This window comes from Papaver somniferum, chromosome 2 (assembly GCF_003573695.1).
Source record: "Papaver somniferum cultivar HN1 chromosome 2, ASM357369v1, whole genome shotgun sequence".
NCBI lineage: Eukaryota > Viridiplantae > Streptophyta > Magnoliopsida > Ranunculales > Papaveraceae > Papaver > Papaver somniferum.
The window spans coordinates 104,931,230-104,951,213 of NC_039359.1; positions in this window are offsets into that span (position 1 = coordinate 104,931,230).

The window sequence follows — 19,984 nt, forward strand, 5'->3', positions numbered from 1 at the left end:
TAATGTTTTATGGTTTACTTTAATTTGAACCTTAACTGTTTGATAAAATTCCCAAATCCACCTAATTTTTCTTTCATTGTTGCATGTTTTATGGTTTACTTCAATTTGAACCTTAACTGTTTGACAAAATGCCCAGATGAAAATAACTTCTTTCTCTTTTAATTAAAATTCTGTTGCTACTTAATTACAGTTGTTAATCGTGTAATGTCAGTAATGTTTTTGTTTACTCTCTTGCAAATTGTATACTTTATAGGTGAATACCTCTCTTTTCAGTTTAAGCCATATATGAATGACAAAGGCGTGGAATATAGCAGCATCTGTATATGAATATAGACAACGATAGAGATTTTATCGCTGCGGATATTGTTAATGTTGCTCGCTAGGGATTCTATCGGTCAGTTGTATCCCATATTAGCGCAAACTATTTGTCATGCCACCTGATATGTCAAACAGGGTATTTTAACTTTGTGCATATGAATAGGCTTAAGAAAATAAATATTTTTTACAATACACCCATATACAATCCCAAATCCCACAACCTGCAAAGCACCCAAGTAAGGTAAAACCCTAGATAGATCTCATTTCAAAACTGAGAAGAAACCCTAAAACGATGGATGCCTCCACCGCCATGAAAATCACCACCATCTTTACGAACCACCACCACTTTCATCACCCGACACCCAAAGGAACCAACATGGACGTGATTCCAACATTATTTTTTCGGTTAGAACCCTTATATATATCCATCGCCTTCATCGACCACATAACCACCACCACTAAGAAAATCCAACGACACCACTACCAGCAACAAGATTCATACCCAAATAGAAACCCCCAAAAAACGATGAAGATGGGAACATGTTATGCGACATGATTTTGATGGAGAAAACTAAAAAAATTAAGAGGTTGAAAGACTCAGGACCTTTTAGGGCAAAGGTATCCTCTGCGATTTTAAAGAAAATTGAGAAAACTCGGGGCTACCCTCTGCAATACCTTCCGCATCACCTTAAAAACTTGGTTGAACATGGAAAACTTCGATAACATAAATAACAAGATCAGGATACATGGACTATCAAGGTAATGTAGTCATCCACATATCTTTTGTTGATGAAGTTCCTTCAAGCTCCTCAGTAGATCTTCTTCTTCAATTGGTGAACGTCGTGAAGGCTAAAGCTCAACTACATATTATACCCTAATCTGAGACATAGCTATAGGTATACTTGAAATCAAGTGTATAGTTTTGATCAACTAAACTTGGCAAACAAGCTTGAGATAGCAACGCTTGCGAGTTCGACAGAGTAGTGCTCTAACAATCTCCCCTCTGTATATTTTAGTGACAAAACTATCAAGCACATATGGATTACAAAATAAATAAACTTTGTAGCCTTTCATCCATCATGTTTGATTTCCTTGTCTCTTAAACTTTTCTTGATACTCCAAGTACTCCAGCGATTATGAACGTACGTGGATTCACGAATCCCCAAGTAAAGTCTTTAAGTTATATACCTAATTATGTTTATCAAAGAAAACCTAGGTCAATAAAGGATGGATCTAGCCATCAACTAGGACACAAAGTATCAATGATTAAATTTCCTAGTTGAAAGAGCATCTCTATTCATAGGTATTCAAAACTGAGAGTTGCTTATAATTCGAGATAAGGTAACTTGAGATTCAAGTAAACACTTTCTTTGTTTAGATGAAACTCTAATTAGGGTTTCAAGTAAGCATATGAGAATTAGTCTTGAAACTCACATAAACGAATATAAACAGTGGTCCGGTTATGGAACCATGTACAATGACCGTTCTTTGTCAAATATGCTTTATGAACTAAAGCAATTTGATATCCATTTGAACACTTAAGAATTTAATCATGATCCACATACATAATTGTTTTAGTGATCAATGATATCCTAGAGGTTTTTATAAGAGTCATATAATTGCTAAACGTATTTAATAAATAATTCTTTGAGCATCTGCTAAAGGTTACTAGGACCTTTGGTGAAACGATTCGTGAACCGTAAGGCATAGTTCACAAGTCAGGGTGCAATGGTTCATGAACCGGGTTCGCCAACCCTACTCGGCTTGTGAACTTAGATGGACACAGTTCCTGAACTGGGTTCACAAACTGTTAGCCTTTTTCACCAATATAGAAAATTCAGATCACCATAGTTCGTGAACTGTCCTGTTCGGAACTTGCAGTTTGCGAACTGGTTCGCCAACCTTCCTTGAGTCAAAATAATAGAAGTTCTGATTTTCTCCCTTTTGATATTTGAATTGTTGATCCAAAAAATTAATTCTTGAACAATAAATTGTTCCGAACTAATTTTGTTAAGGACCTTTGAACATCTAATGCTTGAATCACATTTCGAGATTTTTAACAAGACAAGCTTGACACAAAATTTCTTCTTTGCAATAAATCTACTAGAAGTCATAGGACATAGTCTCATAAAGATAGAATGATGATGCATATGAGTAAATAGAATGGTCCAGTCTTCACATACCTTGTTGATGAAGTTTTCCAAATATCTTCGTCGGTCTTCAATCTTCGGGGGTGACGTCTGATACTCAACTACCGACTTCTGTACCTAGTCTGAGACTTGACATAGTAGACTACTGTTTGTGGGTGAAAACTGCTTCTGCTGGTTTTGGTAAATTTGTGTGCGTGGATGAGAAACGAGTCTAGACCCTAAATAATGTACTGCACGTGAGTACTTTTGATTCGAGAGATCAATCTGTACAGTCCTGGCCTAAACAAAGAAATGGCCGTTCCAGGATTGCTTCGGTCACAAAGTGAAGGAAAAGGGTCGATCTTAGGGAGGGAAGCGAAGAGAGTGTTGAGACTAGAATCGTTGATTCTGAAGGTGTGGTTGTTTATGACTTGTATCTGAAAGTAGAACTGGCTAGCATAATGGAAAGCTACCAGGTGATTTCTAGATACTGTGTTGTTGCCGACCAAAACTTGTTCTTTGGTGGAAATAGGTGAATCCTATTTATACAAGTCATATTGAAACGTACCCTGGTCTCGTAGGAAGTGGAAACGATTGAGTGGTGGAAAAATAGAGTAACGTGTAACCGTCAGACATTATGCTTCCATGATGAAGGAAGTGAATTTTGTGTAACCGTCAGACATTATGCCTCCATGATGAAGGAGGTGAATTCGCTTACACCGTTACTTTTCACCACGACTAATTGTCCCGCTTCATGACACTTTCTTGTAACGGGCGCATTGCACGCCGCACGCTTTAAACCGCCAGACCAATATCCTGATGAGCATCCCCCAGTTTGTGACATGTTTGATGTCTCGAGTGTTTTCGTGGAAAACATGTAGCACTTTGCTACGTGTGGCAAGTCAAAGTCAAGGAACTTACCGCAGGAAAATAACATGTAATGATATTAGGCTCGTTTTGGCTAGTCGCCTACAACTTTCCACAGGTTTATCAGTTCGGTGGCGAACTTCGATGGCTGAGATCGCATCTCATGAAGGAGGGTAGCTGTTGATTATGGCTACCTTATGTTGGCGCCTGATAATGGTGCGGTGGCGTTTTGGTGTACGCCAGTGGCAATGTGGCATGGCTGGCATGGATCATGCATGCCAGTGGCACGGTGGTGCAAGTGGCGCCTAGCGTAGACATGGCCACTAGATTTAGGCAGCTGGTCGCCTGAAACTTGCCACAAGTCTGTCAGTTTGTTGGAGAATTTGATTGGTCGAGATAGCATCTCATGAGGAAGGATGGCCATTAATTATGGCCGCATCTTGTTTGCATAGCGAAGTGGCGCCATTGGCATAGTGGCGCCTGGCAGAGCTATGGCATAGCGGCATGCCAGTGGCGTAGCCGTGGCAGCTATTTTGGCATATTGGTGTTAGACCCGAATATGGCTCTGGCATCATTGGCCCTATTTCTAAGTTGATCTTGAGGCCTTATGAGAGTTACTAGACTCAGTTGGCATGGAAACTTTTAGCTAAATTAGGGTTTGGCGCATCGCAACTCTATTTAGCACGTGCGGTATGACTGCGGCATAGCGTCGTGGGCAAAGTTAGGTCTAGGCAGCGTGGCCAAGGCTATGATTTGGCGCCGAGGCCAAATTTAGGGCTTGGCGGCGTGGCCAAGGCTAGGATTTGGCGTCGTAGCCAAAGTTAGGGCTTGGCGGCGTGGCCAAGGCTAGGATTTGGCATCGTGGCCAAAGTTAGGGTTTGGCGGTGTGGCCAAGGCTAGGGTTTGGCGCCGTGGACAAAGTTAGGGATTGGAGGCGTGGCCAAGGCTAGGATTTGGCGCCATGACCAAAGTTAGGGTTTGGCGGCGTGGCCAAGGCTAGGATTTGACGCCGTGGCAAAAGTTAGGGCTTGGCGAAGCCAAGGCTAGGATTTGGCGTCGTGGCCAAAGTTAGGGCTTGACAGCGTGGCCAAGGATAGGATTTGGCGTCGTGGCCAAAGTTAGGGCTTGGCGGCGTGGCCAAGGCTAGGATTTAGCGTCGTGGCCAAAGTTAGGGATTGGCGGCATGGCCAAGGCTAGGATTTGGCGCTGTGGCCAAAGTTAGGGCTTGGCGGCGTGGCCAAGGCTAGGATTTGGCGCCGTGGCCAAAGTTAGGGCTTGGCGGCGTGGAAAAGTCTAGGATTTGGTTCCGTGGCAAAAGTTAGGGCTTGGCGGCGTGGCCAAGGCTAGGATTTGGCGCCGTGGACAAAGTTAGGGCTTGGCGGCGTGGCCAAGGCTAAATTGGCTCGTTGCATGTTGTGGACTATGACCAAAATTAGGGTTTCAGCTGATGCTACTGAAGCAAAAGTCTTGTTTTGATCATGAAATCCTAATTGGAGTCCGTTATGGCATTGGCCACGAACAGAAAGTGGATTAGCACGTAGTGGTGTCATTTGTGGCACATTGGCATGTTACTGCGGCAGAGTGGCATGTTGTCATGTTACTGCGGCAGGGTGGCATGTTTGCATGCCAATGTTGTTGTGGAAGAGTGCGTTTGGGTTCCAGTCAGTATGGGGGTGCAGCAGGGCGCGTTTGGCCTTTAATGTATAGTGGCGAGTTTAGAGCGACTTGATTGGTCAAGAAAAGGGGTCGGCCAAACATAAGGTGCGGCTACACCTCTAGTGCTCGTGGCGTATTTTAAAGTGACCTGATTGGTCCATAGGAAGGAGAGGGGTTGGCCAACCATGGGCGTGGCCACACTTCTGGTGTGAGTGTGGCGGCCTTAGAGTAACCTGATTGGTCGATGGAAAGTGGGGCCGGCAAGTAAGGGCCCAACCACAACTTATATGCGCGTGTCTAGTTTGAGGCGACCTGATTGGTCGAGGGAAATAAGTCCGGTTTAGGATGGGGCGTGGCCAATGGCAAGTGGGCAAGTTGGCCTAAGGCATGGCCACGCTTCCCTTTGCTGCGCGGCTCCCTGTTTTCTGATTCTGGGCAAGATTTTGCACCTACTAATCCATGGCGGATTAATTACCTAGTTTGCCTAGGCTTACTTTCGACAAGCAAGGTCAGGTATACTGCGCAAGGCGCAAAAGAAATTGATTGAATTCCATGTGTTTACACAGTGTTCTTTAAGTTCATTGCCAAAGAGTAGCATGCTTTCTGATTGAATACTTTATGCAAAGACCTTATCCTTGATATTTGGAAATTTGTGCTACTCTGCTGCGAGTGAACACAAATTGTCATGTCATATCAACATTAAGGGTTCAACCGAGGAACATAGCATATAAGGCATTCAAAGAAAATTATATTAAGTGAATATAGGCAAGGCGCCGAAATTTACAGAACATCTGGGATGGTTGCTACATGCGCCAGTCTGGATAAATTTCATGTAAGTATATTGAACGGCTCAATAAGTATGCCAGTGGAGAGGTTGACACTCATGGCTCCGTCTCCTTACAGAGTGGCGTCACATCAGATGCAAGGTTTTACAGTTTTAACCCTAAGCTAAAAACCACCATGAACAACTAGAAATCAAGATATAGTTTTGATCAACTAACATTACCAACAATCTTGAGATAAAAAAAACTTGTGGGTTCAACCGATCAGTGCTATAACAATCTCCCCCTTTTCAATTATAGTGACAAAACTATTCAATACATATGGATCAAAATAAAATGATCTTTCAGCTCAAAATTCATTATGCTTGATAAAGCTCTTGAATTCTTCATTCTTCAAGTTCTTTTATGGTCTTGCATGTGTTCGTACATCACCTTTGTTGTTGAAGATCCGCAGCGATAAAAACATATGAGAATACTCAAAAATAGCTTTGTTAGAATGAAAAATCACTCAACTCAATGGTCATACAGAAACATAGTATTGTTACCATCTCCAAAGTACAATTATGTCATAACTTTGAAGCAATACTACGGTGACATATTCTTCCCCTTGGTCAATAAATACATCCTTTACAAAATAGGTTAAACCTATAGATCATATTCCACTTCTCCTTACATAATGCTCCGAAAATCCATATGTTGTAGTAAGATACTACTTAATAATTCTCCATCTTTTTGTCAACAAAATTGGCAAAGGCAAAAAATAGAGATCATAATGAATTAAACAAAAGAGTATCAAGACTAGAGAACACATACCACATTTAGTTTAGACGATTTCTCCAAGAAAACTCGGTGTCTTCATAAACGAGATATATAAGTGCATGCATGTCCTCTAATTCCACATACGCTCTCCCTACAATGATATGAAAATTAAGCACAAGTTGAAAAGAACTCTCCCCTATTTGAGTCATTCCCGAAACAAAAACATAAGCGACCTTTCTCAAGTCTCAAAAGAAGGATTTTCTTGGATATTAACAACTTTGTTTGTCACCTACGAACAAAATAAATTTGTATCCAATATTTTTCTCTCTTCTCGCTAGTTACGAACAAAAGCGTTGAAAATAACGATCTTAATGTTATAGGCACTAAGATACAAGATTTTCGTAAGAAAAATAATCATCGGAAAAAACTATTCTCTAGGTCAGTTACGAACAAAGAGAGCAATTTATGCGATATGACCCCACACAAGAATTATAACTTCCTTAGACATGTACAGACGCAGAGATTAAAATTCAAGACTTATTCCCTGGCGGTTATGCAATCAAGGACGAAAACATAATTTTAGAGAATAACTTACGAAATTGTTGATGGTGGATTTTCGGCAAGGGATAAAATCGTAAAATCATGATAATGCATGTTTCTGACCCGGCTTCAGGAATGCATGTGACGATTCATATTTTACGATTCGTGAACCGTTTCACGATCTCTGACTGAGCGAATGTTCCTCTCAAAGCTACGATGAATATGTTTCTTGAAAGGCCTCCTTGGCTGAGCGTTCGATGCTTCACACATTTCATCATCACCTCTACATAGAATCAAAATGATTGGGCGGTTCCCTAGACATAATGTTTGTTAGTGAGCTTAACGCCTTCAGGACGTCATGCCGCTCGTTGTTCCCTGACTACGTAGAGAGACTGTGTATAGAATCTTAATGATTGGGCGGTTCTCTAGACGTAATATTTGTTAGAGATCTTAACGCCTTCAGGACGTCACGCCGCTCGTTGTTCCCTGACTACACACCCCTCAGAACGAATATGATTCTTCAATTATCTCATATCTCGATTCTGCAAATAGATTAATTCTAGCGTGACATTCATCCACTGAATTCTTAGAAAATAATATATTTTATCTCATTACTCTGTTCCCTGAATCCCCCAGCTGGATTCCATGGATTATTAATAGATACCCACTTTATCTTATTACTCCGTTCCCTGAATCCCCAGCTGGATTCATGAATTAGTAATAGATACTCAACTCATTTTATTGCTCCGTTTCATGAATCATTCTCAGCCGAATTTCATGAATTAGTAATAATCATTCAACAATCGGGAGTCTGGGCCACCACCGAGTAAGCCCCGAGGAAATGGTGCAAGTGTACTTGACAATAGTGCATGAACGATCACCCGAACGCACGAACGAACGTTCGAAAATATGGGAAAACGAGGAACTTATGAAGAAAATAATATTAAATAAAATAAACAAGAAGCGTGGGACCGGGCCCACCGGTCGGCCGGTCATGCCGCCGGGGACGTCCCCCCTCTCCCATTATTTTATTTTATTTTAATTTGTTTCCCTCATCTCATAGAAACTCCTTCATTTGAGCAAACTCCCTCGTTTAAGCGAAACTCTTAGTTTTTCCATAGTTTCATCGAACAAAAATTAGGAAAGGTGTCATGAGACCGGGCCACCTAGCCGACCGGCCATTCCCTAGCCGTGGCCGGTCCCACCCCTTACAATCCCTTATTTTATCATATTATTTTTTCGATCATCTCATGGAACTCCATCGTTTGAGCGAAAGCCCTAGTTTTTCAATATTTTCTCAAATATTGCTCAAACCATGAAAAAGCCAAAAAGTCAAATGATCACATGACCGACTAGGCAACTCACGTCAAGTATTAAAATATTATTATTTTAATATTTTCAAAATATTGGTTGCACGAGCAAAGTTCTGCTCGCTCAATCGAGCAAAATCGAGAGCTTCAGTCAAGATCAAATTCTTCTGAAAATCAAAAATATTGCTCAAACGAGCACCAGAAAATACCAAAACTCTCAGGATTGAGACGCAGACAGTGTGGTGACACGGGAATGATACCTTGATTGACCAAGGCCGGCCCTAAGGCTTGCAATGATCCGATCCCACACATCTTCATAATTTTGACCTAATTTGCTGTCAATTGTTCGTATTGGGTCCAAACTCTCTCCAACCAACTTGGGATTTGCTCAATCGACCTTGCTGGTCCAATGACCCCTTGGTCGGTCCATTATCTCTCCATTACTAGGTTTTATTACCTAACGCTCGTACGAGCGCTATTTTAATAAATGATTAAACCAACATTTGATCATCCTTTCACCAACTGGCCAACAAAGGACTTTGATGCATGCTCAATAGAGCACTTAGGCGCTACATGGTCGACCATCATACCGTGTAGCCGGTCAATCCTTCACTCACTCAATGACTTACTTTCATTAAATCATCAATTGATCAGCAATTGACCAAAATTAGGTTTTCAAACAAATGCTCTGTAAATCATAATTATGAGCGAGTTCAAACACTAATAATTTTATATTAATCAGGCAACCAACATCTATAATATTCGGTCCAGCTACCAATATTTTAATTAGTATTTTATTCGGTCGCGTTACCAATAATTCATCGAATGAGAAATACTTGCTCGAATATTCATTCAACTATCAATATTCAGTAATTTATCGAATTAGAAATACTTGCTCAGATGCTCGAATATTGATTCAACTATCAATACTCAATCATTTATCGAATGAGCGATACTTGCTCAGATGCTCGAATATTGATTCAATTAACAATGTTCATTAATTTATCGAATGAGCAATACTTGCTCAGATGCTCGAATATTGATACAACTATCAATATTCAAGAATTCATCATACGAGCAATATTTTCTCAGAGTATCAATATTTATCATACAGATTCAACTATCAACATCATTCATTCGAGAACTATATGTCCCAGTAGACATGTTCAATTCATGAATCCTATAGAATTCAACAATCATGCTCGACTGAACAATACTTAGACTCATCGTCTAATCAAGTCAACGACTGCCTAATCAAATACACGCCTGCTTTGCAGACTCCACGTTCGCGAGACATCAATCACGTCACATGGGGGATATTAATTAAGGTTTTAGTCTGGCGGCCTACATCACGTGTGTTCATCCATGATGAGAAATGTGGGTAAGTCATGCAATCAGTTGAGGGAGTTAACAAAGTAGTGGGTGGACAATCAACCAAGTCTCCGGACGACCTAGAATTGGTTAAACCACGATTCCCACTTTCCCACTCTTTCACTCGAGCAACCGTCACACTTACTGGAGATCAATGTGTCTACTATTATGGCAATATAAATAAGTCTCTGAATCCGCGATTGAAAATTAGACAACGTTCAAGAGATAATTTTTCGACCAGTCACTCTCAAAAATTCCATCAATCGATCATAACTTATTCGAACTCAACAGTTCACAGAAAACTTGCATAAACCTTAAACACATTCACAATTCTTGATCATCATTGATCTCACACACTTCTCAGCTTCCCTCCTACAGATCAACCCTCTTCCCTCTTTGTGACAGAATTGACTCTGGAACGACCATTGTGTTGGTTTAGGCCGGAGTCCTACAGATTGATCTCTTGAATAACTCATGAACTTTGAGTTAAATTTTTTTTACCTGGTCAGTATCGTCTCCAGAATTTGGTAAGCGAAGATCAATGGCTGTCGGCGACGAGAGCTCCGACAAATTTTCTTTTCCTCGCGGACTTGAGGGATATGAAGAAGATGGTCGGTCAGTCAAGGGAAAATTAAAAAAATAGGGTCTCCTCCCTTTTATATGAATTTTGTTTCCAAAACCTAATAAAACAAGGATTACCTTTTTGGGCCGGGCCCGTAAACGCTAAACCGACAAAAACTGGATGTCCGACCGTCCAAATCAGCAGTGCTTCGTCTCTCCATATTCACGAGATGACACTCTATCATACTGTCAGGGTCCTTACCTGGTCATTTGCTCGTACATGACATCATTGGAGCAAATCGGGGATTCTGAAAATGCCTTTGTACGACTAAGTTCGACTACTTATCTCGTCTACTAGAAAATCACCATCTATTGCTTACCGCGGAACATGACTGTCCCTCACTAAGCATGGGACTTAATGTTGATGGTGGATTTTCGGCAATGGCTAAAATCGTAAAATCATGATACTACATGTTTCTGACCCGGCTTTAAGAATGCATGTGACGATTCATATTTTACGATCTGTGAACCGTTTTCCTCTCAGATCTATGATAAATACGTTTCTCGAAAGTCCTCCCCGGCTGAGCGTTCGATGCTTCACATATTTCATCATCACCTCTACATAGAATCAAAATGATTGGGACGTTCCTTAGACATGATGTTTTTTAAGGAGCTTAACGCCTTCAGGACGTCATGCCGCTCGTTGTTCTTTGACTACGTAAAGAGACCGCGTATATAATATTAATGATTGGGCGGTTCTCTAGACATAATGTTTGTTAGAGAGCTTAACGCCTTCAGGATGTCACGCCGCTCGTTGTTCCCTGACTATACACCCCTCAGAACGAATATGATGCTTCAATTATCTCATATCTCGATTCTGCCAATAGATTAATTCTAGCATGACATTCATCCACTGAGTTCCTAGAAAATAATCTGTTTTATCTCATTACTCCTTTCCCTGAATCCCCCGGCTGGATTCCATGGATTAGTAGCAATAGATAATCACTTTATCTCATTACTCCATTCCCTGAATACCCAACTGGATTCATGGATTAGTAATAGATACTCAACTCATTTTATTGTTACGTTTCATGAATCATTCTCAGCCGAATTTCATGATTAGTAATAATCATTCAACAATCGGGCGTCTAAGCCACCACCGAGTAAGCCCTGAGAAAATGGTGCAAGTGTACTTGACAATAGTGCACGAACGAGCACCCGAACGCACGAACCAACTATCGAAAATATGGACAAACGAGGAACTTATGAAGAAAATAATATTAAATAAAATAAACAAGAGGCGTGGGACCGGGCCCACCGGCCGGCCGGTCATGCCGCCGTGGCCGGTCCCCCGCTCCCATTATTTTGTTTTAATTTGTTTCCCTTATCTCATGGAAACTCCTTCATTTGAGGAAACTCCTTCGTTTGAGCGAAACTCTTAGTTTTTCCATACTTTCATCAAACAAAAATAGGGAAAGGTGTCACGGGACCGGGCCACCTATCCGGCCGACCATGCCCTAGCCGTGGCCGGTCCCACACCTTACAATCCTTTATTTTCTCACATTATTATTTCCATCATCTCATGGAACTCCATCGTTTGAGCGAAAACCCTAGTTTTTCAATATTTTCTCAAATATTGCTCAAACCATGAAAAAACCAAAAGGTCAAATGATCACATGACCGACTAGGCTACTCACATCAAGTATTAAAATATTATTATTTTAATATTTTCAAAATATTGGTTGCACGAGTGATAGACACATTTTGTGTCTGAATTGTCTTCAGTGTCTCTATTACTAGCGGTTGATTTTGTACTTATTATGGTTTTTTTATGTTTGTGTAGGTGTTTTTGGAGAAATACACTTGTGTGGAAAAAGTTGCTCAAAAAGTGCTATTTGGACCCCTGGAGGACAATTGCTATACGGACCCCCATTTTTGCTAAGTGTCACCCACGGCTATATGTAGCCCATTTTTGTCCATAACACCCATTTTTGTCCACAACACCCGTCGTTCTCAAATTCAAATTTTCAAAATTGGCGGGAAAATTATGTTTATCACTGTCAAATTTCAATCAAGAATTTGGAGGTGTTATAGGGAGACTAAATGGCTGAAAATTTATGAAATTGTTCCTGGGACATATACAAAGCTATTACAAGTGTTTTGGTCGATCAAATTTGCTGAAAAATCCGTGAGAAGAAAACAGGGAAGCACGTGCATGAGAGGAACAGTTCACGGGATTGCATGAGTTTTAGAGAATTTAAACGTGTTCTGCTCATGTGTGATGACTCGAGCAACACTCTGAACCTTGAAAAAGATAAATAAGGAGATTTTGTAGATGTAGAAACGCGTGAGAATCTAAATCAGGGAAGAAAATATTCCAAGAATATTTTTTTTACTGCCCGAGTTCAATGAAGAATATTGAGAATTATGGCGTGATTAAATGAGGCTGAGGAGTATAAATAGATTGTTGGGATCATAGAGAAGGGGGACGAAGAGTTTGGGGTCGAGAGGAGAGCTCAGGAGGCGTGAATCAAGAGTTTTCAGAACTCTGTTTCTGCTGCTGCACCAAGAACACGAAGAACAAAAGACCACCAGAGGCAGTCGTTTATCAACAATGACAACGACAGCCACCCGAGGGTCGCAGAGATACAACAACATCCGTTCTTATTTATCGTTCTTTGTAACAGTGTTTTGCAACAATTGTAAACGTTGCAAACACCCGATTTTCATCATTTTCTCCATTTCATCATTTGTACACCTACTTTGAGCAATGAAATCAACTTTTGAGCGTGTTTCCAACATCATGATGAGCTAAACCCAATCCTTGGGGCTATGGAGGAAGCCGTTATTTCGGTAAAAGTGATATATTTCTATTAATTAATTACAACAACTCTATTATGATTTTTGCATTGAACTAAAAATTGTTTATATGATTTTGATTAGATAGGTGTATTTTCTCTTGATATAATATGCTTGCTTTAGGGTTTTGATATTCTATGCTTGGATTAACATCTATTCTTTTGGAAATCTACATGTCTAGGCAATACTATTAGAATCAATTTGAATGTTGAGTTGCATAATTATTATTTTATTAAATCACTAATATCAACCAATGGTGGAATCCTAGCCCCATTCTCTCCATAATTTTCACAACATCTTTTTAATTTAGTTCGCTATTTTTATTTATTAAAAAAATTCTAAAAATCCGCTTTCACAAGTCTTGAACGAATCATATTACTACAACAACTTTGAAAACACATCAAATTTTTGGCGCCGCCGACGCGGATTTGTTTTTATAGATTTGTTTTTAGGTTTTATATTATTTGTTCTTTTTTACGCGTTTTGGTATTTCTTTTTGCTTTCAGATTTGGAGCTAAGCTAAAGGAAAAGAGAAAGTGTTGAAAAGAAGGGAAAAGCCCAAAAAGGAAAGAAAAGAGAAATCCAAAAGGAGTGAAGAAGAAGATTTTGTAAATAATTTTATTTTTTATTTTTTTTAGAAACTGTAGTTAAGGTTTTTATTTTTGTAATATTTTATTTTTGGACATTTTCTTTTTTTTTTTCTTTTGGACATTGAACATTGGACTTTATTTTTAAAACCCTACGGAAGGGTAGTTTTAAATAAACTGTCTGCAGAGAAGGACGGCGATTACGATATCGCCTCGGCCCCTCGGGTTCGTACATGACATAAGAGTCATGGCCTGAGTCGACTTTAACGGTTCATCCCCCGTCTGGAACGGGAGGTAAGAATTCTAAACACCTGTGAATCCCCTGTCAGCGGGTTTACTGGATGATTTTGTATGCATATATGTTGAGGACCTGAAATCAGATTTATTTTTCTAGTAAAGGGCAAGGCCTGACCAAATCAAGATAAGGACTCGGATTTCATCACCTTTTCCTTCTTGCCCGCCTTAGGAACACGTAACCTACGCGAACCTAAGCCTTAAAATTTGGACTAGAACGAGACCGATAGGGTAACGAGCTTAATAGGAAAGTCGTTCGAAAAATATTGGTTGCTCTATTGAGCATACTTCGAAGTTCATGATGGTTTCTGGAAATTGAAAACACCGCCTTGTAATGCAGGTGAGGCCTTGGGTATCGAAGGTCCACCTAGCTTTCCTCGTCTCTATTTAATTTACTTTAACTCAGATTGATTCCAGAGGGTTTGCTGAAATTGTAATGAATTGCCTTTCGAAAGAATAGAAGCTGGTCTAGAAAATTTTTTAAGGGAGCCATCATGCTTTTTGTTTGCTAGATAAAATAGGTTGTTGTGGTCGAGTCAGCCTTGTTTGTGTTTGTGTAGATTTCCCTTGCAGTTAGGATGTCAAACTGGTATTATAATAGCCATCAGAATGAATATGATTATCCAACTGAACAATATGGACATTACTCCTTTTATGACCACAGTGTGAATAGTGGTTGGGAACGCCAACCTTTTGAAGGTTATGGGTCATACCATGGTGAGCACAATTACTATCCACACGTGCATCAGTTATACGAGCAAGAAGATTATAGTACTAGTTCTTCGTCTCTAGAGGATACAATCAAACTTTTGAAAAGTAGTCCTTTTTATGATCCATCTGTTCCTATTCCTTCCCTAGAAGAGTCCCTCAGGGGTTTAGCTGAGTCGACACGTAATTTAGCTGAATCGACATGTAAGTTAGCTGAGGTGAATAACGAAGTTATGGACGAAAGAACTGGAACAATGACTAAATCCTCTTTAGAAGATATCCTCAATAGGTTAACTGAAAACTTAGATCCAACACTAAGGGATCTTTCTTTGTAAGAGACCCTTGAGAGGATAGCCGAGTCGATACGTAGACTTGAGTTAGAGACGAACGAAAGTATTGCTCGAAATAACTTGAATTGCCAATATAGTGTATCCAATAATACCCTTGAGAATGAATATAGTTATTCACATAATCAAGATAACGAGGTTAGAATTGGTAACACTACTTGTTTAGATGAGGTTCGATCATTTTCATGTTATTATAATGATGATTATGATGAGGATAGTATTGATGAAGAACATGAAATATGTAGGCATAGTGATCAGGAATTTGTTACTCCGATTGAGCTTTATAATGATAGTTTTGTTTCTAGTACAAATCCAAATAATTTTAATAATTATTCACCTATTCAAAAGGATGAGGATTTGACTAGGGATACCACCGTTTTAGACGATGTAGTTCATGATCCTTTAGCCTGCAGTGTGTTGGATAATCCATTATTAGATGCGCCTATCAGTGAATCGTAGGAAGTAACTTTGATTAAAACCTTAGTTAATGAGCCTTTACTAGAAAATTTCTTTGATAATCCTTTATATGATTGTGATGATGGTTTAGAGGAACGAGTTTATTTTGAGTAGCGATTTAGAAACAACAGTCTTAGACAAAGAAAGTGAACTCATAAAAATGAGTGAGGATGCACCTGATTACAACTTAGAAGAATCAATTGACCATTTTCAGGAATCTAGTGATTTAGAAATTAGGGAAATTGTGACTAGTCTACCTAGAGACACTGAAAACTCTAAGTTTGAGGGTGATTATCACTTTCCTGGTGCCTTGCCTTTAATTCTTAGAAAGTTCCCTCGTGTAGGACTTGACATTTGTGCCTCAACCATCTTACAAGATTATATTCATACACTTTTTCCTGAATCTAGTTGTGTCCATAAGAGAGCTCAGTTGTTAGAAACCCATCCTCTGGTTGATGTAGTTAACCCAGGCTATGATACCAAGATTGACTTTGTTTTCCCACCAAAAATTTTTCTTCCAATTGTGGGAACATATGATTTTCAGATGTGTCGGTTATTAAGTTTTGAGACTAAACCTAATTACTTTAGGAAAATAGGGTCGACACATTTTCTTAAGGAAGACCACCTCTTTCATTGTGGTCAGCTGTGTGAGTCAAATCTGATTGACTTAGAGGATCCCCAATCATTCAGGCTTTTGTTATGCGCTTCTAAGTTCTTAGTTGAGTATTTCCAGACTCTTCAGCCTGATCTTCAGAGTTCCTTTGAGGAAATCCAACCGATGAAATCTTTTTATTTAGACCCTTTTATAGAGCCTGAACTTGAACCACAACTAGATGTAGTTGTCTTAAACAAGGGTATGTTCGATGTCTTCTTGATTTGTTGTAGTTTCCTTTTCTTGTGGTTAACAATTTTTGATCCAGATGACCCACAATTATTCCGTCTACTGCTTTATGATTCTATGAGGTGATTAATTCCTTCCGATGTCTGGCTGAAGACTTTAAACTTAGCACTTCTTGGGAGGTAACCCAATCTCATGCAACACGGTAATATCTTTCCTTAACTCTTTTGATTCGGGTGGTAACGGTTTCTCCTTGTTCATGCTTTTAATTTTGTCTTTAGAACATTGAGGACAATGTTAGATTTAAGTTTGGGGGTATGGGAGAAACTTTTTAGTTGCAATAAATAAACTCCAAAGCCGAGAATTTTATGTTTATTAAGGTTGGCACTAACCAATCTAAGTGGAGGGGAATATCTTGGTGTTAGGAGTTGAGGAACCAATCTGATTAGATGGAAACATCTAAAGAGTCTATTCATAAAAGCACAGAGCTCAGGTGTTAGAATTAAAAAAAAAACATGGTAGTTTCGCCATATCTCGTTGAATCCTAATCCCTTCTGTTTTTATTTCTTAAGTGATTTGGTGGGGCACATGACTCAAGTTGTTACCATTGCTAGGGTGAAATAGGGTGATTGAGATACCTAAAAAAAAAAAGAGAAAAAAAGAGAGAAAAAAATGAGACCATACCATTAGACCAACCGGAATAAATTCAATAAAGTCGACCACTGGTGCCCTTGTATATGGAAGTTGTGTTAACCTAGAGTTAGGTTTATCGACCCCTCGTCCCCTTGTATATGCCAGTTGTGTTGATATTAGGCAGACCGGTATCTCAGTCCATTAGGATAGGTTCATCTTGGCAGAGGCCTTCAGACATATATGGGAAAAACCGTTCACTTTTAACCATCTCTTTATCCATCTTTTTAATCTTTCCATGTGATTGGTTGACTCCGGTTATGATGTACAGAAACTATCTGAGTAGAGCTCTGTCACTTATATATGAATTTTAGTATGCTGAGTGAAAACTCGTGTACATCAATTGGAATTTCGCATCAGGGTACTTCCTCCTGTAGTCAATGAGAGTATTCCAACCAAGGAGATTCTTTACTGCCTTCCAAGGTTCTGCGTAGGTAGCTAGGATCTGGAGTAACGGTTTTGTGGGTACACCTATGGTAAACCCTCCGGAGACAACACTCCGCCGCTAGGGCCTCCTAGCGGTTTAACGGCTTGCTGCACATGCTAAGGGTAGTCATTTTTATTTTTTAGATTAGATTTGCTCGAGGACTAGCAAATAATAAGTTTGGGGGTATTTGGTAGACATATTTTTGTCTCTGAATTGTCCTCAGTGTCTCTATTACTAGTGCTTGATTTTGTACTTATTATGTTTTTTTTTTATGTTTGTGTAGGTGTTTTTGGAGAAATACACTTGTGTGGAAAAAGTTGCTCAAAAAGTGCTATTTGGACCCCGGAGGATAATTGCTATACGGACCCCCATTTTTGCTAAGTGTCACCCGCGGTTATATGTAGCCCATTTTTGTCCACATCACCCATCGTTCTCAAATTCAAATTTTCAAAATTGGCGGGAAAATTATGTTTATCACTGTCAAATTTCAATCAAGAATTTGGAGGTGTTATAGGGAGACTAAATGGCTGAAAATTTATGGAATTGTTCCTGGGACATATACAAAGATATTACAAGTGTTTTGGTCGATCAAATTTGGCTGAAAAATCCGTGAGAAGAAAACAGGGCAGCACGTGCATGAGAGGAACAATTCACGGGATTGCATGAGTTTTGGAGAATTTAAACGTGTTCTGCTCATGTGTGATGACTCGAGCAATACTGTGGACCTTGACAAAGATAAATAAGGAGATTTTGCAGATGTAGAAACGCGTGAGAAGCTAAATCAGGGAAGAAAATATTCCCAGAATATTTTTTTTACTGCCCGAGTTCAATGAAGAATATTGAGAATTATGGCGTGATTAAATGAGGCTGAGGAGTATAAATAGATTGTTGGGATCATAGAGAAGGGGGACGAAGAGTTTGGGGTCGAGAGGAGAGCTCAGGAGGCGTGAATCAAGAGTTTTCAGAACTCTGTTTCTGCTGCTGCACCAAGAACACGAAGAACAAAAGACCACCAGAGGCAGTCGTTTATCAACAATGACAACGATAGCCACCCGAGGGTCGCAGAGATACAATAACAACAGTTCTTATTTATCGTTCTTTGTAACAGTGTTTTGCAACAATTATAAACGTTGCAAACACCCGATTTTCATCATTTTCTCCATTTCATCATTTGTGCACCTACTTTGAGCAATGAAATCAACTTTAGCGTGTTTCCAACATCATTATGAGCTAGACCCAATCCTTGGGGCTATGGAGGAAGCCGTTGTTTCGGTAAAAGTGATGTATTTCTATTAATTAATTACAACAACTCTATTATGAAGCATTGAACTAAAAATTCTTTATATAATTTTGATTAGATAGGTGTATTTTCTCTTGATAGTATATGCTTGCTCTAGGGTTTTGATATTCTATGCTTGGATTAACATCTATTCTTTTGGAAATCTACATGTCTAGGCAATACTATTAGAATCAATTTGAATGTTGAGTTGCATAATTATTATTTTATTAAATCACTAATATCAACCAATGGTGGAAGCCTAGCCCCATTCTCTCCATAATTTTCACAACATCTTTTTAATTTAGTTCGCTATTTTTATTTATAAAAAAATTCTAAAAATCCGCTTTCACAAGTCTTAAACGAATCATATTACTACAACAACTTTGAAAACACATCAACGAGCAAATTTCCACTCGCAAAATCGAGCAAAATCGAGAGTTTCAGTCAAGATCAAACTCTTCTGAAAATCCAAAATATAGCTCAAACGCGTACCAGAAAATACCAAAACTCTCGGGACTGAGACACGGAGATTGTGGTGACAGGGGCATGCTACCTTGACCGACCAAGGCCGGACCTAAGGCTTACAATGAGCTGGTCCCACACATCTTCATAATTTTGACCTAATTTGTTGTCAATTGTTCGTGTTGGGTCCAAACTCTCTCCAACCAACTTGGGATTTGCTCAATCGACCGTCAGCTGGTCCCATGACCACCAAGGGCCGGTCCAATGACCCCTTGGTCGGTCTATTATCTCTCCATAACTAGGTTTTATTACCTAACGCTCGCACGAGCGCTATTTTAATAAATGATTAAACCAGCATTTGATCATCCTTTCACCAACTGGTCAACAAAGGACTTTGGTGCATGCTCACTCGAGCACTTAGCGCTACATGGTCGACCATCATCCCATGTATCCGGTCACTCCTTTACTCACTCAGTCAATTACTTTCAGTAAATCATCAATTGATCAAAATTAGGGTTTCGAACAAATGCTATGCAAATCATAATTCTAAGCGAGTTCAAACACTAACAATTTTATGTTAATCCAGCAACCAACATCTATAATATTCGGTTTAGTTACCAGTATTTTAATTAATATTTTATTTGGTCGCGTTACCAATAATTCAATGAATGAGCAATACTTGCTCAAATGCTCGAATATTGATTCAACTATCAATATTCAGTAATTTATCGAATGAGCAATACT